At 44.4% G+C, this 24,353-nt stretch overlaps 1 protein-coding gene across 17 annotated transcripts in view; it reads left to right on the top strand.

The window, feature by feature from the left end:
- Positions 1-8,324: 8,324 nt before the first annotated feature.
- Positions 8,325-24,353, top strand: part of MAP4 (microtubule associated protein 4) — a 165,146-nt gene continuing 149,117 nt past the window's right edge. For 9 of the 17 annotated variants that reach the window (XM_041122362.1, XM_041122361.1, XM_041122357.1 and 6 more), the window contains exon 1: positions 8,327-8,500. The gene's annotated coding sequence lies outside the window, so the exon portion shown is untranslated. Of the gene's footprint in view, positions 8,501-24,353 lie in introns of all 17 variants that reach the window. The other 8 variants (XM_041122364.1, XM_041122355.1, XM_041122365.1 and 5 more) reach the window with 4 other exon arrangements.

The raw sequence follows: 24,353 nt of genomic DNA, 5'->3' as shown, positions 1-24,353 counted from the left end.
ATGCAAATGGACTAGCTGCCCAAACTGAAAATAAACAACAGAAAATGCCCTGGGAATTCTTCAGACAGCCAAAGTGATCTCAGCCATTTTGATGAACCAAGGGGAATTTCATGAGAGTCAGGTTTCTGAAGTGACTGTGTCATTTCAGAAAGGGAACTTGGGCATTACTGTACATAGCACTGTCCTGACTTCTGCCTAGTCTATGAGCAAAAGGAACAACAAGATGTTAGAGATTTAAGAGAAATGAGACTAAGTATAATGAAAGTATTGGAACACAGATGAGTGATGTAGGAAATGTATGTAAATGGTATAGTCTTTCCAAAGACAATACCCATAGCACTGTCTCATCCCACCACAGCAAGGAAGTTAGAGAATTCAAGAGAATTCCCCAAAAGCAGGGAGGGCAGCCATGGAAGAGAGAACACATGACAAGAGAGAGATTGGCCACCTCAGAAAAAAAAAGAAAGTCAGAAATTATGTGATGGAAGCAGAGAAAATACTGAATGGCCAAGAGAAAGTTCAGCAGGAACCTTCCATTTCTTTTTTGATGTAACACAAAAACAAAGGAATTAGAAAGCAGCACATTCCAAACCATTAATTTGCACATGTACCATCTCCCTGTGTAACTTGTTGCCACAAGAAAGTGTTGCCACTGGCTTATTAGGACTCAGAAAGGGAGTGGACCGTTGGGTCCCAGGAATGCCTAGAATAGTCATAATGAGTGGTATGGAAAGGGTATTAAACCTCATGTCCCAGAGCTTCAACCAGTCCAGCAGTCAGAGCGCAGGATGAGATCCAACGTGAGGAGATCACCCCCATTTTGGCCTGGCAAATTGACTGTGCCTGTTACAGCATGCCTGGCACCAGCTACCATCGGAGACAAGGTACTACTAAAAAGATGTGAGGTTTGGTTGCCTTTCACAATTCCCCCATTCTCTCCAAGCAATGACAGCACGTCTCATAACAGAGGCATGGCAATCCTCCAGATACCTGTCCCCTTCATCTCACCACCCTCAGATCTGCTCCTTCCAGCCTCTAGATGAGTGATCCAAACTTTCCCCTCTGCTGCTCTCTGTGCCTTATCTTGTACCTGATTATATGAGGAAGGAAGAGAACGGTAAAATTAAAACAAACTAGGCCCTGACCCCTGAGACACTCTCCTTGTTGGTGAGGGATCTGACTTGCATGAAACTTCTGGCAGACCTGCAGGGCCTAATGGAGCCAGGCTCTTTGCAGATCGCTTTTCCCCAGAACAGTTATCTTCTGTCTCATCACACGGCTTTTGTCAGTCCTGGTTACATGCTCTGTCTAGTTTGGACTGGAAGCTCCTTGGGGCCCAAAGACCTCTCACCCGCTCCTGTCCCCCGAGTGTCCTGTGCACCAGAAGCAGGACAGAAATAGCAAATCACCATCAAAGTGATCAGGAGTAATTTGTGAGCTGCATGTTTTGCACAGAAAGGGAGAAAACGTCTGTGGGTTCACCAGGGATAGCTGCACAGAGTGGAGAACGTGATCAAAATCTCCTCTCTCCCCCACTTGGTAGTTTGAGGAGAATAATTTGATTGAATGGCAAATCCTTTAATCTCCAGATATAAATCAACAGAATGGCAGAATTGCTCAGGACAGAGCATATCATATAGGGCATGTACTGTATGTCTTTTCCCTTTAAACAAACATGGGCCCTCCAGCTGTTAACCTATTTATAAGAGGTAACTCAAGGCTACACGCAATGTCCTGAGGACATTTCATTCTGTCATTACAGCACAGACTCAATTTTTCTGCCTCAGAATAATTGGGCTTGGTTTATGAAGGCCCAGGCTAGAGAAGAGATCAGCTCTGCCAACCTGATGCTAAAAGCCCTCTCCAGTGCAGAGGAGCAGAATTAAGCCCTCTAGAAGGCCAGGCTGCCCTGTACTTCCCAGGACAAGGCTCTGCTTAGATAAAGAAAGATGCAAATATCAGCTGCTACATCATGACAAGCCCCTGCAGGTTCTCCTCTTCCTGCATGGGAAAGCCCATGCTCTGGGTCATGCGCTGTGTGTAGGAAGCATCCCGCAGCCTGGGTCACTCACGGTAGGACCTACGACACAGGATAGCAGCTAGAGCCGTGCTTTCTGCCGGTGGTCCCAGAACTGCAGAGCCCTCAGCAGTGGTACTCACTCCCCCAGCCTCAGTGCAGCACCGCAGCCACCCTCCTCCTCCTATGCGGCCCCACACACCAGGGTACAGCTGACGAACAGATCCCAGATCAGGAGATCACGGGGTGTGCCAGCTGCAAGGCAAATCCCATGACCGGTCAGAGAGACTTGACAGGTCTCTGGGATGGCAGGGATCCCTGGCCAAAATTCCATGCCTTCCATTGTGCTGGAGTCAGCTTTGATGAGCATAACAGCCCTGTCTGTCTGGCGAATACCTGCCAGTGACCCACAATGCTTTTGTTGTCACCGGAGCAGTGTCCTGCCTCACTCTGACTAGTTAGCTTCTACTTGCATGCCTGATTCATGATAGAGAAGTGGATGTGAAATGAAGACTGCAGCATGGTAGTGAAAGTTGCAGGCTAGTTTTGTAAGAGTATTCAAATTCTCCAGGATGCTTACAGGCATTCACTTTCAAAAGCATACAAAAACCTACATTTCCTGAAGATGAGAGTCTGTTGGGTGCTGTTGTAAGTGTTGAGGCAATTCTCTATTCCACTCAAACACTTTACAGATCTGGTTCCTTTTTTTTTTTTTTTCTTTATAGACAGTTCAGGTTCATTACATACCAGCTGCCACTGATAAGCCCTCATTTTTGGAAATGACCCCTCTGCAGGCTCTGCTGCATGTCTGAAATGAGTGAGAGATCACAGGAATGACAGTGAACCCCTCAGCAACAAGCAGCTCTTAAAGCAGCATCCCTGTGGAGCCAGGACAAACCCCAGCAGCGCTGACTCCCTAGCACTTCTCATGTTGAGCGTTCACCTTCAGCTATCATGTCATGCTCTTTGAGGAGAGAATGACAAACTCTTGATAAATGGGCAAGGAAGCTGCACAGTTCATTACTGTTTCTCCCAAGACTTTTGCTGCCAATGCCCTGGAATCAGCAGAGCCAAACCCCACCACATTACTGAGCGTCCTTAATTTGAACTGGCTCCCATCAACGTGGCGATGAACGAGCATTTGCCAGAAATGAGCTCTCCCTTTCCAGCTCCCTCAGTGCTCACAAATGACTCACATGATAGGAGTCAGGCCTATACTTAGAGCAGCCGAACGGCTGGCCTGCTTTACCTGCCCTGCTTGGCTAATGGGCCTGGCCAGGAGACACTCGTTAAGGAGATGAGCTGGTCCCCTTCCCTTTCCCCCATCCACTTTCACTATCTGGCTTGATGAAAGGGCAAAGCCATTGCCTACACACCTTCTCTCCCTCCACCTCCCCCCAAAAAAACCCAATAATCCCCCCTTGCTATTGCAAGGACACAGACACCTGTAGCATCTCATAGATTTTGTCTACCATACGACCAAGGAGGATGGTTCACGCTGCCCTCTTTTTCAGGCCAAATGTAGCTGAGAGAGGATTCAGAGAGTCTGGAAAGGCAGCTGGAAAAGCAAGTGGAGAAGTAGGTTATATTCTTTTGAGGGATAAACACAGATAAATGAGATGCTCTGAATTTTTGCATAGGCAAAGTATGCAGGGAAGCAACGAATGGAGTCTGTCCTAAAGCTGCTCTCATAAAGCAAAGTGCAGACTTCAGATTTTAAACTAAAACAAGGAAGTTTCATATTAAACAGTTCCCCACAAAAGCCATGCTAAGCTCAGGTAGAGTAATAAAGTAGCCATCAGTTTTTCTGGGCCAGCTAGGCTTGTAAGCACAGTAACAGCTAAGAGAAACGTCAGTCGGTTGTTCACCTAGGAACAAGCCCGGCTGGGATTTCATCCTGCCTTTACATTGATGATTTCTGAAGTTACAGGAATTCACCTGTGTGGAGGATAGAGGTGCAGATTTCTGAAGTTACAGGAATTCACCTGTGTGGAGGATAGAGGTGCAGCTTGTATTATAGATTGCCTTTCCTTCCTTCCTTCTAGTCAGCAACAAGTTATTCTTCAGATGTAATCTGAGCTATGGAACACTCTCTTCCATCCTGCTCCTTCCAATGCCAATGATAAAAATTCAACTGGCTTTAGCTGAAGCAAGACAGCATCTAAGAAAATCAGGAAGCCCAGTTCTCAGCATACTGAGAAGCTACACATAATAGGGTAAGAAACCATAACAGCTTAAGATGTGCAAGGAGCATGCCACGTATTATAAAGAAGAAGCTGTAGATGGGGATGAGACAACCAGAAGAATCTGTTCTCAGCTGTCAATGTGTATGGAAGAACAGTGATGGGAGACAGCTGCCCAGACTGTGATGCTACATGCTGTAGAAACAGTTTTACTTCGTTTAAGTGGAAGGAAATAAAGCAGCTTTTGGGCTGATGGTAGCCCACCTCCCAGGGTTTACAAATTCAGGTTTTGTAAAGTAGGAAGCCCCTTGCGCAACGAAATACAGATGTTTGGATTATTGTGGACAGTTGCCTGCTGCAACATATAGTTTATAATGGACACACCTATCGCATTAAAGGGCTGCTACCCACTCTGATTTATGATAGTTAGGTGTGCCTGGCTGGGACTAGAGCAAGTTATCAAACCTGTTGCTTGACTGAGTGAAGTCTGGACACTTCTGTCTCCTTAAACCACCAATAGTTTGCTCCTGTGTGACCACTGTGCATTGAAGGCTAGGCTTTGGACTCTTAAGTTTTTCTTTTGGGGAATAAATTCAAGGCTCTGTGAACAACTAGAAGTGCTTTTTGAAGCCAAAAGCAGGTCAGCCCAGTGGTCAGACATACTCCCTAACATGGCACCGATGTAACCCACTATTTTTTGTTGTATTACAATGTCTGCTCCACAGACACAGGAATTACTGTCCTGCACTAGAACCAGGGTCTACCCCGTCTCAGCAAGCACCTAGCAGAAAGGCTCCAGAGGAGGAAAGAGGTGGATTTACTAAGGAGAAAGAGGGATCTTTAAGCCTATGATGATCTGAAGCCCAGGGTAGGCTGGGGCAGCCCTGAAATTCAAACCGTCGCCTGATCCTCCCAAAGCAAGCCATTAGGATGCTATTTTATCTTGGAGCTTAAAAATAGCACATGGTACAAGCAGTTGTTATATATGTGCCTTTCATCAGGACATGGGATTTCCCCTCTGTCTTTCCCTTACAAGCTCTAGCCCTGGAAATGTACCCACACTCTCAAGTCTGGGAGGAGGGGTGTGGGCAGAAGCTGCAACCTTAACTCTACATGGATGGGGTGTGCCCCCTTCCACAGCCTGATGCAGAGGGTGTTTCCTCCCTAAGTGACCCGACATAAGAGACACCCCCATTTTTGTTTTAATTTAGTCACCGCACTTTGATTTTCTTACCTAGCAGGTCAATGTGTCACATACTTTCATGAGATTTAGTAGCTCTGTAGCTCCCTCCAGTCAGATGAGTGACACATGTACCCCTTGGGCACATGGAGGAACCTTGCTGTCGACAGACAGGGGATGATCTCCCTCCCTCACGGATTAACTCAACTCACATAATAGGTTGTAAGGGTTTAAACCATGAAGAATGAGGCTGAATATTCCTCCTGCGTGATTGTTGTCACTGTACCAATACTGGATGGTCTCACCTTTCTCTTGTCTGAGGGAGTTTCAGCCATGTGTACTACATGGCTTCACTAAGGGCATATTGTGCCTGACAAATTCGGTGCCCTTCTATGATGGGGTTACAGCATTGGTGGATAAAGGAAGACCAACAGATGTCACCTACCTGGACTTGTGCAAAGCATCTGACACTGCCCGCACAACATCCTTGTCTCTAAAAATGGAAATACATGGATTTGATGGGTGGACCACTTGGTGGATAAGGAATTGGCTGGATGGTCACACTCAAAGAATTGTGGTCAACGGCTCGATGTTTGGGTGGAGACCAGTGATGAGTGGGGTCCCTCAGGGGTCTGTATTGGGACCAGTATTATTTTAACACCTTTGTCGGGGACATGGACAGTGGGATTGAGTGCACCCTCAGCATGTTTGCAGGTGACACCAAGCTGAGTGGTGTGGTTGATACTCTAGAGGGAAGGGATGCCATCCAGAGGGACCTTGACAGGCTTGAGAGGTGGGCCTGTGCGAACCTCATGGAGTTCAAGGGTCCTGCACCTGGGTTGGGGCAATCCCAAGCACAAATACAGGCTGTGGGGACTGAAGGGATTGAGAGCAGCCCTGCGGAGAAGGACTTGGGGGTACCGGTGGATAAAAAGCTGGACATGAGCCGGCAATGTGCGCTCCCAGCCCAGAAAGCCAACCGTGTCCTGGGCTGCATCACCAGCAGCGTGGCCAGCAGGTCGAGGGAGGGGATTGTGCCCCTCTGCTCCGCTCTGGTGAGACCCCACCTGCAGTTCTGCGTCCAGCTCTGGGGTCCTCAGCACAGGAGAGACATGGACCTGTTGGAGCGGGTCCAGAGAGGGGATACAAAGATGATCAGAGGGCTGGAGCACCTCTGCTGTGAGGACAGGCTGAGAGAGTTGGGGTTGTTCAGCCTGGAGAAGAGAAGGCTCTGGGGAGAACTTATAGTGGCATTTCAGTACTTAAAGGGGGCGTACAAGAAAGATGGGGAGGGACTTTTTATCAGGGAATGTAGTGATAGGATGAGGGGTAACGGTTTTAAACTGAGAGAGGGTAGATTTAGATTAGATATTAGGAAGAAGTTCTTTACTGTGAGGGTGGTGAGACACTGGAACAGGTTGCCCAGAGAAGCTGTGGATGCCCCATCCCTGGAAGTGTTCAAGGCCAGGTTGGATGGAGCTTTGAGCAACCTGGTCTAGTGGAAGGTGACCCTGCCCATGGCAGGGGGGTTGGAACTAGATGATCTTTAAGGTCCCTTCCAACCCAAACCATTTTAGGATTCTACAACTATGCCTGCTGTAAAAAGCATGTTCCTTCATCACTTACGATCCTGCTATCTACATTTCATCCCTATATTGTGTTCTCCTGTCCTCCTGCATGCAAGGAGGGTTGCATTTCTGGACCAGAAGGGCCAGGGTGGAATCTAAGCAAAAGCGCCAGTGGTACCTGGAGGGGTGGGTGAACTCTCCATCTGTCCCTGGACTCTATGTTTTACAGCAAGCCTCCTTCCAGCTATATCACCACATCGATGAGTCCTCCTGTCCAATACAGCCATGCACATACTTCCTGACCCCCGCCAAATGTACTCCTTTCCCGCCCTACCTCACCCTCCCCAACCCACGGGATCTCCTTCATCCCGTGTCAGCCATCATCCACCCTCACACTTCTCTGTCTGTGTGAACAGCCATCTTGGTCCCCAAAGGTGAGACGACAAAAGCTTTGCTGCCAGGAACCGAAATGTGCTGCTTGCTGTTTATCACTGTGTGTCAGCGCTGTATGCACACTATTGACAGGGTTGCTCCCCCTGCCTGGGGAGGGGACCTGCTCCTACCTCCCCCCAGAGACTGCACCAGCTCCCAAGGGCTGCTGCAAAGACGCCCTCCCACCCCGCCAGCACCCAGGGTCTCCCCAGCCGAGCTCAGGCCCCATCAGCGCCCCACCTCCCCTCAGCCCTAGGATTCCTCACCGCATCCCCCTGGGCCCTTCCCTCTCACCTCCAAGCGCCCTCGCAGCCATCTCCCCTCGCCGCTTCCCCCCAGCCGCCATCTCCCCTCACCGCTTCCCCTCAGCTGCCTTCCTCCCCAGCCACATCCCCTCAGCCCCCTCTCTCCGCTTCCCCTCAGCCATCTCTCCTCAGCCCCCTCTCTGCTTCCCCTCAGCCACGTTCCCTTGGCCCCCTGTCCCCTCGGCTCCCTCTCTCCTCAGCCATGTCTCCCCAAGCCCACGGCCCCCTCAGCCTTAACCCCCCCGCCTCCCCACACCTCTTCCCCTCGGCCACCTCCCCTCTCTGCTCCCCCCTCAGACCCTTCCCCTCACCCCCACCGCCCCACAGCCCTCCTCCTCCGCTGCCTTCCCCTCAGCCGTGCCCCTTCCCTTCGCCGATCCCCCCGCACCCGCCCTCCCCTCAGCTCCCCCTCAGCCCTCCCCCGCCGCCCCTCTGCCGGCGGCCCGGCCCCGCCCCGCCCCACCCCACCCAGCGCCATAGCCCCTCCGCGCTGCACCCTACCCCGCTGCCCTGTCACTGCAGCACCGCCTCAGCCCGGCCCGCCTCCCAGCCCGCCCCTGCGCCGCCCGCGCTCGCGGGGATTGGCGGACGGCGGCCGCGGCGCGGCGCCATTGGCGGAGCGGCCGAGAGCCCGCCCGCGGCGCTAGCAGGTTAGTGCGCTCGGCGTGAGGCCAGCGGCCGCTCCGTTCCCTGCTCCTCCTCCTCGTCCTCCTCCCCGTCCTCCTCCCCCGGCCGGGCCCGCAGGGGAGAGTGACACTGACCAGGCGGCTCCGTCCCGGCGGCAGCCCCCCGCGCCCCCCCCCTCTCCGTTTCTGGTAAGGGTCGCCGAGGGGGGGGGGGCTGCCGCTGCGGGCGGGGAGGGGGCGAGGGGGCACCCCGCTCCGAGCGGGGAGCGGGCGCGGCGCCCTCTGAGGCGATGGAGGGGCGGCCCGGCCCGGGAGCGGGGGGCTCCGGCCTCGCCCTTGTTGGGGGGGGGGGGGGGGGAGGGGGGGGGGGGGGAGGGGGGGGGGGGGGGGAGGGGGGGGGGGGGAGGGGGGGGGGGGGGGGGAGGGGGGGGGGGAGGGGAGAGCGGGCGGCCTGCGGCGCGGCGGGGCGGTGGGGGGAGCCGGGCTGGCGGGGGGCGGCAGCGTTGGTGGGTCTTTTGTGAGGGGCGCGGGGCGGGGAGGGGGGGCCCGGGCTGCGGCGGTTGGCAGCCGGCGGCGCGGGAGGGAGGGAGGAGGGAGGGCGGGCTGGGCTGCGGCGCGGTGGGTGACAGGGGAGCTGTGGGGCTGGGGCGGGGGGGGGGGGGGTGGAGAGGAAAGTCCCGGAGCATCGGGAGAGCATCTGCCTGGTGAAGTTTGCGCCTGGGTCATCCCGGAGGAGGTGGGCGCTGCCGGGGAGAGTCTTTGTTTTATGGGGGGAAGAGGCTGAGGTGATCCTGGGGAGGGGGTGCTGCTCCTGCAGCTTTACTTTAAGCAGAGCTCTTCTTTCAGAGCTGAGTCCCCCCGCCCAAACGCATAGGAAAGGCGTTTTTTTTTGGTCGAGGGCAACGCTGTGAATCGGCGCTTCTCGTTGGGACCTCTCGAAACTTTTTGCAACGTGGGTTTCCCCCGTCCTCCCCCGCCATCCTTCTGTTTGGCCAGTCTCCTTCCCTCCTTTATAAGGATTGTTGTGGCGTTGCATCAGGGGATATTTGTGCTGTAATTCGGTAACACAGAAGGGATAAGTTTTTGCGGAGTTGCTGCTGGCTCGCAGCTTGGTGCGATGGGTGTGGCGAGCGGCGTGGATGCGGCGGACTCGAGGCCTATATGGTAGCGTTGCCCAGTCATCGGCAGATTCAAACAGCCGTCTATTTATATAGATAAATAGATCCGGTTTCAAGATGGGCAAACTTCTTTTAGAAAGAGCAGTTGTAGTTACAAGTATTAAACAAATGTTTACCACAGTGTGATGTAAGATTGCTGCTAATAAGCTTGAACTTGAGACAGTGAAGTTTTTGGTTCCAAAGATGCTGTTCTACTGCCAAAAGCTATTTCCAAGTGTATCTTGCTGTAGATAGTATGCTTTGTTGTAAACTCTACCTCTCTTAGAGGGGTGTGTTAAATACCTGATCTGCGAACATATTAAACCTGAATTTATATGTTGGGTTTGGGGTTTTTTTAGGTTCTCCTTGATAACTCTTGCTTGGTTGCTCCCTATCTTATTTCTTTCCCCTGATTCCTGCAGGGATTTAACAAATAAACTAATTTATTTTAGCTTTTTTTAAAAGTGTGTGGGTTTGTTTGTTTGTTTGTGTTTTAAAATCTGGAACCCTGTATTCAGTGAACTGTGTTCTTCCCAGCTTACAATTTCAGCAGAGTATCTGAAAGGCTTCTTGAATAATATAATAGACATCTAAGTACTTTCTCAGTAGTTCAGCTTGTGGAACAGCAAGCCTTGCTTGGTGCCTCTTTATGCCCTCTTTATGCAGGGCTCTGCTTGTGATGCTGCTGCTCTAGCTTCATTTTGTAAACTGAAAGGACAGGACTGTGCTGGAGTTTTACATCTGTAAAGCTTATTTCCTCTTTGCTAGGGCTTGATTATTCCATCTGGTGGTGTATGTTTTACTGGTATTATTTATATATATATATGGTGCTGTTGCAGCTTGATTACCTTTTCCTTTATTTGAGAAAGACAAATAAATTGTAACTCAAAAATACTCAGTGTAGCAATACAATTATGATAAAAGTGATTATAGGTTGGACAGACCTCTCTGTGTTAAAATTGTATTAAGTTTTTTGTTTGCTTTTCCTTATGAGAACTGGTGAAATTTCTGATTATCCTTTCAGATGCATTTTGGAGGATTCATGGGCTCGCTTTTTATTTATTTTTTATTTTTATCTTTCTTGCCCTTCTCACATCAGAAGAGATGGGCTTTTTCAGTTTTAAAAAGAGCTTAACTGACTTGCTGTTGCAACAGCAGCAATATCCTGTGTCTTTTGTTTTCTTTGGTGGTAATTACATGTTAGTGACAAATAATAAGCTTGAAGGCAGAATAGTTGATCTGTTTGAGTGTGATTGTTGAGTCTAAAACTGAAGGTCGTGGATATTATTCAATCTGTGTTATGTGTCTCTGCAGAAATGACATCAGGGAAATATCAAATAATACAAAGAAGTGTCAGTCGTTTGGAGATCACAGCCCTGCAAGTTCAGCTAGAGCACAGTGTTGCCATGGGTAGAGTTTTGTGGGTCACCCCTTGTTCCCCCCCGAGTCCTCAGATGATATTAGGAGAGGATTATGTCACTCTTGTCCTTAAAGAACAAATGGGAAGCCTGTTGGTAGTACACTTATGCCAGCGGTTACGCACTGAAGCTTTAATATCTGACTTTATCAGATTGTTTCTTAAAAGCTAATGACTGTCAGTCAGTTTACGTGTTGCTGGCCAGTGACCCTCAGGCAGGCTCCGAGGAGTGCTGAACACCATGGCTCAGCTCTGGGAACTGCAGAACCTCACCCTTGCAGGATATCTGGAGATCTGTTTTAACAAGTTGCCTAATTTGTCTGTGGGAAACTTTGAAGGTTATGAGTGGTGTGGTGTTGTGGGTAAATGCATCACTTTAGCCCTTGCCCGCTGTTTTGTATGAGTTGGCTGTGGGCATCATAGAGAGTGGAGCAAAGAGACCAGGAGGTGAATAATTGCGCGACAGGCTCCCATAAACTCTTGAAACCAACTTGGACTTACTCTGGTATCTGTGTATGCTGTGCCTTACAGTACTGGTAAGTGCCATTTAAAGATGGCAATACTAATTCTGAAGTACTTGGGTTAGGGTACTCATTTGTTTCCCTTCCAGGGACACTAGACAGTTAAGTGTAGGTTTTAAACACCAAACTATTGCTTAAACTGTTCTTTCTGTCATAACATTAAACACCCTCCACACTTCCCACAACGTAAGCACAATACAACCTGATCAAGAGAAATACAATGGAAATGGAAGCAACTTGGTTTTTTGAAGGGGCAGTAGGTAAGGCTGTGTGGGGGGTGGGACATGACTTGATTTTCAGTCTTAAGCTTGTTTTATGAAGTCTGATGAATACTCAGTTTAAACAAATGAAGTATGTTTTCTTTCTGGTGTTTGTAAAAGGGCTGACACAGCCTTAATTTTAGTGAATGGAGCTATAATTATATTTGAGGTCCCAACCCTTGTAGTGTTTTAGTGGTTACCTCTCTTCCCTAGAAATAAATGAATCTGAGCCATTAAATCAGATTTGAATTCTTGCAGAGTTCAGGTCTAGTTTTGGACCCATCGCTGTTAGCACTGTTCTTGCTCTCGTGTACTATTCTTAAGCTTACCTCCGGTTTACTAAACTATCCATATCTTCAGCTAATAACTCAGTACTTCAAATACATTTGTCTCTATGTACATAGTGCTGATGTGCAGACTTCCAAATTTTGATATATGCCAAACTTATGACTAAGGGAAACCACTGGTCAGACAAGGTGTAAGTGTCAAGATGAATTTGAGCTACCTGCAATTCAAATGAAAGTGATGGTTACTGAGAAGCCAAATAATGTGTAACTATACCTTGTTTTGGTCCAGAAAAATCCCAAATAATTTATTTTGCTAGTCTGACGTAGATTGGAAGATAAAATTGCAGTCTCCTCGGAGAATGAAGAGTTCAAGGCACGTTACTCGTCATGTTGCCAGTCTGATTGTAGATGGCAAAATTATACTTTGTGTATGCACTTCTGGAGTTTCAGAGGCAAACTTGAAGAAGCTGATACTGCTCTGAAAGGCAGATAGTTATTTCCTGTAGCTTCGTATTTACACTTCCTGTCCCAACTAAAATAGATCAATCTCTTGCTTAGTCAAATGTCTGTGTATATGGCTTCCTTGTGTCTTAACAGTGCAATCAAACTGACTTTCTCTGTGCTTGTTTTTTTTTCCTTGAAGGCAAATTAAATTATACTCAGCTGTAGATCAGAGAAATGCAGGGGTCTGTGATTACAGCAGACAGTATGGTGGCAGAACAGATTGACTCTTGAGCCTGAGCCGTCATCACTGCTGTCATCTGCTACAGAGAGTTCATCTCCTAGAAGAAAGGGTAGATGTACTTTGGATCAGGTTCTTGAGGAGGTGGCATAAAAGCTGGGTTGAACAAAGTGCAGCCCATGTGAATAATGCCTACAGGTAAGCTTGCACAGCAGGCAAACCCATGTTTCCCTTGTGATGAATTTCTCCAGCCTCCTACAACTCAGAAGCCAATTTCATGACTTAGTATTTTGCACATGTAAAAGAATTTCTTGTGGGAAGAAAAGGTCAGTGAAATCAGTTGCTGTAGAAGTTATGCAGATTTTAACTTGGTAACAATAAGAATAAAATACTTCTGGCTCACACTAGTGCCCTGTGTTGCTCTTGGGGAGGCTTCTTAATAAAGTTTTATGTTAGAAATTATTAAATATTAAAGTTATTTAAAATTATTGGGAATTTTAACCCCAAAGGATTATGGACAGACATTAATGTGATGCTTAAGTAGTATTTAAGCTCTAGCACTCTTAAAAAAAAAAAAATATATATATCAGGATAGTGCTAAAGGTTTAACAGAGTGGCAGGGAGGATTTGTTCCCAAACAAGATTAGTCTTAGACTCCTCTGAATAAGTTGTTAAATTATGTTGTCATACAAGCCTATATTTTGTAAATGTTGGTATGCTTGATAGCAGAATGTGGTTGTTGCTGTAGAAAATGGGGGAGACACTGTGTTAATGGGAAGTGTAAGTCTACTACCTAGGTGAAAAATGGATGTACATGTAAATGATAGTATATTCAAACTCCATAATACACATTCTTCCCTTGAAATATCTGCTGGAAGGTGGGAGGACGGTGGGTTATTTATTCTGTTGCTGTGCATGTATCCTGCCCTAGAAATAGTGAGGGAAGGGTCTGATTTCTTCCCTGCCTACCCAACCTCATCACTATTAGGAAAGGCTATTTCTTGTTGCTCTTTTAATCCTTTCCTGGCCTCTTAGAATTTTCCTCTGAGAGAGTGGCAATCGCTGAAATATAGTAGTTCCCCCAAGGAGTAGCAAGATACTAACTGTGATAAAGCCAGCAATGTCCCTGTGATTTGGACAAAACTAGTGTAAAAAAAAAAAAAAAAAAAAAAAGGTTGTAGTTGCATTATTCAGGCAGCTTTGTGTAATGTAATAGGCCCTGTATTAGCTTTCCTTTGCGAAGGTTATATTTCCAGTCTCCTGGAGCGGTAACTTTTTTTGTAAAGAGACTTTAGCGTAGACAAACACAGGTCTGGAGTCTTTGTACCCTGCCCAAAATGACTGTGTTGGCATGGTGGAAGATTTGATATGTGGGTGGAAATAAGGTTAAGTATTAGGTATATCCTTGCATGCTGGATGACGTGACACACATGGTGTAGCTGGAGATTAAAATGGGATGAGCAGTTCACTCATGCTGCATTCTGGCTATCAAGCTACTCGTGTAGCTGCAGGAAGCTTCTAGGAGAAGTATGCAGTTAATCACATCCATTAGCATGATTAAAATCCTGATTAGCCTGTGTCACTCACTCCCATTTTCCACCTACACTTCGCCCCTTTTATCCAGAGTATTTGCAAGTATGAGCATAAGACAGACTGAGAACAATGCAGGCTCAAAGCCAGGGGGTCGTCACTGGGCTTTTAAATGTATCAAATTAATTCTGGGCTTTATATTGTTGTAACAGGCAAGTTCTTCAATAAGCTGTACAGCTGCTGTCTGAACGTAAAATCTTAAAAATCAGCCCTTCACAGATAGAGGATCCTCAGCAAGATTGTCAGGAATCCAGTTGAACATGAAGTAGGCTTGTCTTGCTAGTCAGTCAAGTGTTCATAGCTTGCTAATGTTTTGTATCTAGTACATACTAATGTTTAAATTTTAATGCTTCTATCCACATTTGATGATGATCTCTTCATGTTGGTTGGCATGTTGGATCAGTGCTGTCCTTGCCTCTAATAGCCAGGGCTAAAATGGGCTGGAGAGTGAGTCATACGTGGATGTAATTCTATGGAAAGATGAACAGTTTTAGGCTGAAATGAAGGTTAGGGGAACTGCTTGCAGATAGCCTGGTTGGATTTTGACAAGAAGTGGAAAAAGCCAAAAAGGGGGTGACTTTGTAAATTACTTTGTGCAAAACCTCTCACTTTTTAAAACTTTACTTGCTGGGGAGACACTGTACATACTAAAGCTAGAAGATCCTTTTGAAAAAGCAAGCTTCTCTCTGAGTATTAGGTCATACACTTCCAACACATTCCCGCCTGGGAGTGAGTCATTGTTCCTTTTGTAAAATTGCATTAGAGCTACATCATCCTGAAAAGCTGTTTTTCAGCTGAATTTAGGGTGTTGACACTTGCTTTAAACAAAGTAAAAACTATGGGAGCATTTATCAGGTGAATTTCAAAGTATGTTTACATACTCTTGAGTTACGACTCCTGAAGTGCTAGAATATGAGATCAATTCATACTTGTTAGTGAAAACCCTCTGGTGCTGGGGGTGCTGCTTTCTGAGTGTGCTGGGTTTCATTTCCCGCCCGCCCACTGGGGTTTTGAACCCTCAACTCTCAAACTGAGGACTGTAGCAAATACATACCTGTAATTTAACTGATGTTTGTGAAATGCTTAAAATCCTCTGAAAGGGGCAGAAAAACATGCATGTGCTTTTACTTGGGCTTATTTCCTTTTCTTCCCTCCCCCATGTCACTTGTTTCTTGCACTAACTGTGGCATGTCTAACTCTAGGTCTTTGCTGTAGATACTCTGGCAGTTTGTCCTTCTAGGAGTGTGATACCGAGAGTTTGTTTCCATATTATGGCTTTTTTGTCCCATAACAAAACTGGCTTGAGGTTCCAGCCTTCTTCCACGTTGCACTTTTTTATCGTGCTGTTATGCCAACATAACTATCCATGCTGTAAAATGGGTCGGTGATCAGGTGGGATTTCTAGAACTATTTTTAGGAGCTGCATCAATTCTATTAAACGGGAAGGAGAAACAACTAGTTGGAGAAGGGGATGCCAAGTCTACATCAAACTGGCTTTCTATTGGGGAAAATGCGATGGAGAAACACTGTCAGTGGCATGACTGAATGAGAGCAGTGCAAAGCATTAAGGCTTGGGGATGGAAAATCCAAACCCAAACCATACACACCTTGGACTGGAACAGCTTAAGCTGCCAGGCATGCCAGGATGTTAATGGAAATCTGAAAGTTGTGCTGTAGTGACAGTTTTCTTTTAATCCCCTCTGGAAAGTACCATGCATTTTCTAAGCATCTAGCTATTAGTAGTTTAAATTTGACTGGGTTTCAGGCATGCTAAGAGGAAGAGGTCTGCTGTTTGGTAAAGGGCTGCTTATCGTGGGTTAGGCTAAAGGTCCACCTGGTCTAGTAGGTGCTCTTGACAGTGACTAGTGATGACTGCTCAGGAAGCTCGCATGTGCTCTGTTCCCATGTGAGTAAGTATGGCTTGAGTAGTCCTGTGAAATTATTAATGGTGCTAGATCTGAAATGCTGTTAGAAATATGGAGGGAAAACCCTGTTGCAAACAGTAGCTTACGGAAAGCATTTTTAAGCATAGTTGTTAGCACTGCTTATAGCAGTTCTAAGTGCTTAATTCCTGGCTGTAACCTGATTACTCTCTACACTAAGGTTCCCTTTCTGTTGGACTGAAATGGTGTTAACACCAAACACACAAATCTTGAGATTGGAACTTTTTTTGTTGTTGCTGATTGGGGTTCTTCCTCTCATCTCTTGTTGGTGGTTTGTTTTTTTTTTGGTTTTTTTTTTTTTGGGTGTGGGTGTGTGTGCATGTGTGGTTTTTTTTTTTTTTTTTTTTTGGTGGTGTGTTTTTGTTGTTTTGCTTTTTTAACCTTGAGTGTTGTGCTTCTCTCAATCTTCTGACTCTGTAAAGACTGTTTCTCTATTGCAGTTTTATCAAGTGCAGTGCTCTTTTTAAAGATGCTCCTATGCTTCTTATCTGCACTGGTCTTAAGGAATTTCAGAACAGTTTTTCTGCTCTTTGTAGGTAACTAATTAATAGTAATGAAAGTAACTGGAAACTTCAAAACTGTGGAAGAGCAAAGACGAAAATCCGTAAGTCAGCTCCAGCAGAGGCTTCAAATTAGGCTCTGCAGACATAAGAGACAAAGAACTGAGTCACTGGCTCTTCCTTCCTTTTTGACTTTTGTGGTGGGAATGAATCGCTTTTCTTTTTGGTCATGAATCAAAGCAATTAGAAAAAAGGTTCTAGATGTTAAGAGCTAGATGATTCGCACTTCTTACTTAGCAGGAGCTGTTTTTTTAAAATGATTTAAAAGTGATTTAGATATGCGCTAGTAACTTAAATATATTTATGTTAGGAATCCACAAACAGGTCATAACATAAGTTATTGATGCACAGCTTCAGAAGTATTACTTTGATTATAACTTCATATATGCTAGTGTTTTCTTTTATCCTTGAAAAGGCAGAGAGAAACCCCTGGAAAGAAAGGTGGGATGTAAAAGGAGACCTTTAAAATGATCTTGAGATTCTGGAGGAAATCTTTGGTCAGGACAGCAGTTGGTACTTGTGATTTGAGTTCCTGCACTCCTGCTGAGGCTTGCAGAATGCAGCTGCTGAAGTGTAAGTTGGTTCCACCTATAGCAGCAGAGTTGGACAAAATGATGGGACATCATCACCTGGGTGGCTGTAAAACTAGTAATCACATGGTTTAAATCTCACATTAAATGCTTTTGGGATGATGTGCCATACTGCTTGTCACCCAATATATGTATCGTGTGGTACTACTGTGACACCTCAGTGTAGGATGCTGTGGGTGGCTGAAGCTATAGTTTATGTAACAAATTTTCATTTACATATGAAGCTACTATGTACATAATCTGCAGTGTTACTTTTTTCCAGGATGTCTTTATGCTTAAAGCATATATATTATTTTTTCTCAGACTGTATTTTAACCCATTTAAGCATTTAGAACATGAGAATTAAAGGATATATCTGTCTTGTGTTCTGAGGACCGGATTTTTTTTTAACTGGTCTTTTAGGTAAAATGTACTACTTTTTTTTTTTTTTTTTTTATTGGGATTTGGACAGAGCATGTAGGGTGACAGGATCAAGTGTCACACTGGGGATTACATATTTGTCCTGGAGTGACCCTCTTAGTAGCTTGCATTGGTGTAATTGGTGAATGACTGACTGTATTTATAGGGATGTATATCTGCATTAGCACTGGTTTGATGTAACCCTAGCTTATTTACTTTTGGTCCAACCTATTTTCAGCTTGGGAATTCACTTTTTAGGGGAGAGCCTATAATTTGCCTCAAACTAGCATTTTCAGGCTTATATTTCCCCTTAAGAGTAATGGTGGTTTTACTAGGAATAATAGTTCTACATCTGAATGTAGAAGAGTATTGTACGGCACTGTCTGGTTGCTGAAAATCAAAGTTGTCCAATAAGCTGTATATTTATTTGAGACCTGTGGATGTTAATGGTGTTTAAAAAAAATTGGATCAGCTGTTCTTTTGTTCCATCAGTAGTCATGATCTTGTTCTTAAAACTGTAACAACTCTTTAACTCATGGTATTCTATATTATTTTGATGTGTTGTGTTCCTTTGCTAGCAGCTTCTATAAGATTTCACTCTCCTATAATGAATAAATATGAACTTGAAAAAGTTGGGGAACATAAAGAAACTCCTTGCAATTCCACGCTTAGTTTTTTCCAGCTAAGATTTTTAACTTGCCAAATTACCTCTAATGGCTGGTATTGCTAAAAGACTTACCCTGTGGGCACATCCTTCTATACTCTAGACATAACTCTTGCAGGATCCTCTGCATCCAGTACTGGTGATTGCTGGAATGGTAACTTCACTAGGATTTTCCATTTTAATCTAGTCTGCAGTTCCCAGTGCTCATCTGTAGTTAATGCATGCTCCTCTCTGCTGGCGGATTCTCCTAGAATCATGTTCAGGTAATGATGAATTAGTAAATGGTTGTGATTCACTAAACAAGAAAAGCCGAATTTGTCAACTCACAGCAGATAGCCACGTTGTACATTAAATCTCCTTATGCATTTGACAAAGGCCTTCAGTTCTAAAGCATTGATCTGTTTTGTTTTTTTTTTTCTTAATTACCATGAGCTGTGTTTGTGCTACAGGTTCTACTCTGCTGCCTTAATACTGCTGCGCTCCTCTCTCCGTTTCTCTATTCTTTGCATCCGTATCGGCCAAACTTGCGTGTGACCTATGCTGCTGTCTTCCTCCCTTATTTGTGTTTCTTGCCTACCAGATCCTGTTTATAGGCCATCTGAATGTATTGAATGTAGGGTGGTTTTCTATTTTGCTTCAAAGACCTTTTAAAAAGACTGTTTGAGGGTTGATTGGAGCACATAATTTAATACAATGCTCCTAAAAATCCTAACTCTAGCTGGCATCAGCTGATGCTGTGTCGTATTTAAACATACTGCAGACTTCTTGATGTTCTTCCCCTGGGGAATTGACTTCCTGTGATAAAATGAGATTCCCTTTTAAAGTAGAGGTCCGTGCTTATATAATGAGAGTAGGAAATGGTCCAAAAGTGACACTGGGAGAATAGAAAAGTTATTTTGGTAACTGACTGTTAGACAGGAGAATAGGAAATATGCTCAGGAGTGTACTAGTAACTTGAATTCTCTTTGGAAAGTGAGAGGAATACATTTAAGGAATTAAGTAAGGGAGTGCCCAGGTCAGAGCAGTGGAAGGGAGGTTACATTAAGGACAAAGTTGTACAGTGTACATCTAGGTTAGACTTAAAAGATTTAACTCTTTCCAAACTACTTTTAATCTCCTCGAAAAGCTGCTGTGTTGTTCTTAAGCATAATGTGTCTTCAAGTTTGAACCTCTAACAGCCATGCTGGCTTTTGCTTTTTCGATTTGAAGATGTGAATATAGATTATTTTTTAATTTTTGTGTGTGTGTGGTTTTGCATTCTTCCCACCCTCCCCCCCAATAATGCCAGACCAGGGAATTCCTTTCTTCCACCTCATTTTCTGTTTCCCCTTACCAGTATGGCACTCTTGCAGTAGTCAGTCATTAAAACTGGCTTTTTATGGTCTTGGTAGGGCAATACTGAAATTTCTAAAGCAGATCACCTTTACTTATTAGGGATTGCTAAGAAGCAGGGATACAAACTCACAGGGAAGCCAACTGGTTTCTGGCAGGGGGTCACTAACCTTGCTGAGCCTTCATAGTCTGCTCTTAGATGGAGGAGTTTAAATTCAGTGCTGCATACATGATACACTCCGTACTGTGACCAGCCGTTCTTGCAAGTCTGATGTTTGTATGGATTTAAACTGGAATATTGGTCGTGTTTTTTGTGTAAGTCTCTCTCAAAGAAATTTAAGATTTATTAACTCCAGATATTCACATTTTGTTGTGTAATGAGATAATTTTCTATCTTCTTGCTTATTGTGATTTTGATTTGTCTTCTCTTATGCTGTTGTGTTTTGTACCAGTTTGTGCCTGTCCTTGCCTCAAAGGAGGAATACAGGTGGGAGGGAAGGAATGAGACTACCGTGAATTTAGTTCCCAGTTCTGTTTCTTTCTCTCCCACTTTCTCAGTAACCTGTGCTAAATCATTGAGATTTGAAATAGTGCTGACACTTTAAAGTGTCATCTTCAGTAAAATAAATGGGGGAATCTACTTCTCTTGTTTGTAACTTTGGTCTGATTGCATATATGAAAAAGCAATGTTGTATTGTAGATAACACATTTATAGCTCTTGGGGGTATGTTCTGAGGTCAACATCTGGACTTTTGGCAGAGCTCAGGTATGCTGGTAAGCTCCAGGACATGGGGTACTCTTGAATAGTGATATAATTTTGGCACCATTTAATTTTTTTCCTGTGTAGAAGTGAAAAGGGAGATACTAATTTCTATAGGTGTAATAAGTCCATCTGTGGAATCCAGTTTGAGAATTACAATTTTTAAAGCCTAAACTTGTAGGTGTTGGCCAGCCATTCTGGAATCATTAGCTGAGACCATCCTTCTGTCTGTCTTCTAACATCCTTTTCTTTGTCAGCTTTCTATTAAAGAAACAGCATTTGGGCAGTGGGAGGAACACAGATTGTCTGAGAGAAATGTTCTTGGCACAGTTGATTGGCTATCTTAATGCAAGCAATGCTCTCTGTCCTCTGCTAATAGGACCTAAATGCCCATTGATCATCCCAGAACTCCACTTCAGATGGTGTGGCTTGCTAAGACCAGATTCTCTGTGTTTACCTGGTATCCTACAGACAAGGTGCTCTCCTGTGGAACAAGGCAATGTATAGTAACAGCTGCCTTTCTGCAGGTTTGATCCTGAAAGGACCCTCAACTGCTTTTTGTCTGTGATATGCCTGTAGAAACATTGAAAATGCCCAAGACTGATCAAAATTAAAACTGTATTTCTTCCTTCGAGACTGGGGTATGTTTATTTTTTCTAGTATGTAATTCATCTGTAGTCTTATTTTTCAGCAGACAAATATGCTGACTCTGCCTGTTACATTTCCCAAATGAAATTCTCTGGCAAGCTTCACATCTTCTAATATCATTTTGAGGTACTGATGTAATCAAATGGTTGAACGTGAACTGAACGGGAAATTATATAGTGCAAAACTTGCTCTTAAAATCTGTATGGAATTAAAATGCATTTGTTCTTTTTACATATTTTTACAGTAGGCATTTGTGGTATTCAGTAATTTAGCTTTTGCTCATTTTTTTGATTGAAGAGATTTCTGATGTTGAATATCTTGTCTATTACATACAGACCATCTCGAGTAGTATCGTTCTCCATACTGAATTTTTAATCCATACCTTTAAAGAGAGGTAACTTCATAAGTGACTTGGAGGACCTACATTTTGTCCTTAAATTATTTTAATTTTCAAATTAAAGATCATTGGATCTAATTATTTATGAAACATAAGCTTTGGATTAAGCTGAAAGGTGTTATTGGGTTATTGAGAGAAGTCAAACTACAAAGGGAAGCTGTATATCCACCAGCTACACTTCTCCTTTACTGATATCTGACTTTTTCAAAGTAGTTTTCTTTCAGCAGTCCTGTTAATGCTTTAGATTCAAGCCTAAGCTTTTTTGTGGGATTGGGGGTAGAAAAAAATGCTAGATCAGAGGAATAAATGGCATGTTTTGGGGAGGTGAATAAAAGCAAATAATTTAGCATGAACAGCAGAGGAGTAGGGTGAAGTAAGTCACTGTTAGTTATTTTGATTTTTTTTTTGTAAGTCAGCAAAACAGTATTACTCTCTCCACTTTCATAGCATATGGAAAAAAATAAAAATGTAAGAACTACTGCAACAGGTCAGGCAAAAGGTTCATCTATATGGACTTGTGCAGTAGCGTGTTCTCTGTTTTGTCCTTTATTCATCATCTCATCTTCTGTGCTCAGGTGAGAGTTAAGTGTGGGCTGTCTCCTCTTAACTAGTTGCACTGGAGCCTTAGCTGTTGATCAGCAGCTTTTGTACTGCAGCCTGTGTGATTCTGTGGTGGTCAGATGTATAATACAGCTTCTTCAGAGTCCCTTCATCTACATTACCAGCGCTGACCTACTGCAATAAAAAATGCCTTTTGTTCTGGGAAGGCAAATAATCTGTGAACAGGCAAGCGCTGGTGTTGTTGAGGAAATAGCCCAGCTCAAAAGTCTCTATATCTCCAAATAAAAAAAAGATTCTTTGGTTACCACTGTTACCTTTGTCCTCTCAGCACAATTTATCACACTTGTAGCTTGCAGGTCACAATAATCGCTCTCATGTCCCTGCTTATCTCTTCTGAGAGTTTTTATTTTAATCTTTCAAAGTACAGGAGCCATAAGTTCTAGATTAAATGCTTTGTATTACGCTTTTCAGAAGCATGATACCAAGAAAGGGGGGTGTATACCGAGGGGACCGTCTTCATCTGCTAAACAGGGATGCGCAGTATATTTTTATGAAATTGACTCAAGTCTTATGGTTTTTAGTTTGGAGATGGCCTGTGAATTATTCTCTATTGTAGCTGGTTTTTACTAAATTACTTTTGTTAGTCTACTAATTTTTAATTTTTTAAAAAATTATTATTTGAAAAAAAAAAAAGGTTTGTGTTCAAAAAAGTTTGTGTTCAAGAAGTTCACTGGATTGATCTGATTAAAGGCAGTCTCTTGCTTTCACGTTTCCTTTGTGTAAACTCTAGGTTAATTAAGTGACTCATTCATTCCGTCTAGCTAAAGCTGAAAGGCTGCAGAGGCGAATGAATTGCAGGCAGCAGATGCTTGGATGAAAGAAGAAATAAACCAACCACAGGGTGAAACTTTCTGAAGCATCTGTGTTTCCTTCTGAAAAGCGAGTTGAGAATAGACAGCCTGTGCCTCGCTAGAGATCTGTGGAATTGATCGTTTCATAGAACATAATCAAAGTTTCTTTTGATTCCTAAATACTCCATGACTTCTAGTTTTTGTCTTTGTTCTTAATTTCTGCTATCTAGCCATTAATACATGCCACTGCATTTTGCTTTGTTTCAGTTGTGTGCTATACAATGGCAAGTCTTAATTCTGCATCCAGTTTTCTTTCATTTCTTGTGGCCAAGATAAGAATTCTTGCATGACTGGAATAAAATAACAGGGAAGATCTGGAAGGAGGTTCAAAAAATGGCATGCTCAGTTGCAGTGGAGTGAATTGGATGCTCAGGTGTCAGGAGCCGTGGGTTCTGGCTTATGTCCCTAGGAGTATTTCTGCTTTAATCCAGCAAGCCTCTTGCATGAAACACAGAAACAGTTCTTGAAACAGAAGTCAAAACCTAGAATGCTTGGTTAGAAGGGGGATAGACAGACACAATCTTGTTGGTCTTCCAGGGTTTGTAACTCATGCTTTCAGGCTTATGTTACCTGTAAAGGCTCACCCTCTGTGCATGAAGTGCCTGTGGCAAGTGTTTGGTTGGTAATGCACTTTCCAGAAGTGCAGATGGGTTCGAATGCTTTCAGGCTGAGGAGGAAATAGAACTGGGATCTCCAGCTTCCAAGGTGTGGAGCCCACTTTGCTTAAAATGGGGATGCTGTAGATGCTTTGGTATTCTTTCAGCTTGATGCTGTTTGTGCATGTTCCATATGCTTGGGTATATATGTGGGATCAGTTCCTTTGGAGGCCTATGTGAGGATGCCAAACTTATAGATCCAGAATACACTGGATATTCGGCTTAATCATTTGCAAGTGTCCTTGCACAGATACATCATCAGAACTTCAAATGCTGAATGAAGTTTTTTATGGAGGACTTGGCTGTCTAGAGCCTATTGGGCCCTGGAGCAGGCTATGTAATCTTTGTTGAACTGATGCTTTGAAAGTAGGTGTCTCAACTCCTCCAAGTTGAACTTCAGGAGCCGAAGAACAGTATTTGGATTTTACTGGAGAAAAAAACCCAATGTACTATGGCCACTACTTCTCCCTGCCCGCCCCTTTTTCTTTTGTTTTCTTGCTCATTTTTCAGCACGGGTGCCTTGCGAAGTAGCAACCTTCTCCTTCCATACTGGTATATTCTTCTTTTTCTTCATCCTGAGGCCAGGTATGGGCAGTTGAGAATATTTTCTCATTGCTTTTGGAATAAATGCAAAGCATAACTGAAGTGATGTTGTAGAATCTGAAAGTATTTCTTCTTTCAAACACCAAGGAAAAAAAACAAACAAG

This window comes from Aquila chrysaetos, chromosome 3 (genome assembly GCF_900496995.4).
Source record: "Aquila chrysaetos chrysaetos chromosome 3, bAquChr1.4, whole genome shotgun sequence".
Classification (NCBI taxonomy): Eukaryota; Metazoa; Chordata; class Aves; order Accipitriformes; family Accipitridae; genus Aquila; species Aquila chrysaetos.
The sequence above is the reverse complement of the archived record's forward strand: the minus strand, read 5'-3'. Positions and strand labels throughout refer to the sequence as shown.